Raw genomic sequence first — 928 nt, 5'->3', positions numbered from 1 at the left:
CAAGTCAGGAACAGGACCTGCTCCTGCTCTGATGTGCCCATCCCGTGCGTCCTTCTGCCTCCATGCTGCCCACATGACCCTTACTCCCAGCCCAAGCTCACCCCACAACTGGGACATCCCACCTCCGGTCTCATATTTCACTCACCACCCCACCCCACCCCACCAGAAGCTCCCCCAAGGTGTGATCTTTTCAGAGGTTCCCTCTGGGGCAGGTTTATTGTGGGAAAAAGACCTCTTACGTTCCACTCAAATCCAGCCACAGCCAAGCCACTTGCTGCGCCAGTCCCTGCAAGGCCTACAAAGTGGCCACTGCCAATGTTGCTGGCGAAGAGGGAGGCTCCAACCTGGTTGGCCGAGAGTGGGGGTGAGCCAAGCTGTCTCTCTAGGGCCCCCCCTGTTAATCGGCTCAGCTGCTCTCACCGGCCACCAGATCATGCTTCGTCCTGCCAGGAAGTAGCCACCCACGGTGCCTCTGTTGGTTCTGCACATAGACTGGGGAACAGAAGAGGGGGAGACTTGGGTTTAGGGGCACATCTTTGGACTTCATTAGCCTCCTCAACACATTCCTCAGTCTTGTTGCCAGCTGAAGATTAACCAGCACTGGACTCCCCTGATTGTTCATACCCCCACCGCCAACCTCTTCCCAGACATCCAGAGCCCCCGGACCCAAATCTTAGTGTCCAGCTACTCAAGCCTGATGGGGGCTGATTCAGCCTGACTTTTCACTGGGCCTTGGATAGGGACTGCAGGCCAGCCATATGTGGACATTCATTTAGAATGCTGAGCTTGATTAAAACCAAATGACCTCCTCAGTTAGTACAATCCAAAGGTGGAAAGACAAGAAATTAATGTTGACTGGGCTTCTCTAAGCCCTTCAAAAGATTTTCTCACCTCTGGGCTATGGATTTTTCCCTCACATATCCAGGCA

The 928-nt window shown here is 54.1% G+C and overlaps 1 long non-coding RNA gene across 1 annotated transcript; it reads right to left on the bottom strand.

The window, feature by feature from the left end:
• Window positions 1–239: 239 nt before the first annotated feature.
• Window positions 240–517, bottom strand: LOC104857145. Its single transcript, XR_778802.1, has 2 exons — window positions 421–517; window positions 240–344 (listed from the first exon to the last, which is right to left on the bottom strand). It is a non-coding gene; the product is annotated as an uncharacterized LOC104857145 (long non-coding RNA).
• Window positions 518–928: the final 411 nt, after the last annotated feature.

Source organism: Fukomys damarensis, unplaced genomic scaffold (assembly GCF_012274545.1).
Source record: "Fukomys damarensis isolate Sample0158 unplaced genomic scaffold, DMR_v1.0_HiC HiC_scaffold_60325, whole genome shotgun sequence".
Taxonomy (NCBI): Eukaryota; Metazoa; Chordata; class Mammalia; order Rodentia; family Bathyergidae; genus Fukomys; species Fukomys damarensis.
The sequence above is the reverse complement of the archived record's forward strand: the minus strand, read 5'-3'. Positions and strand labels throughout refer to the sequence as shown.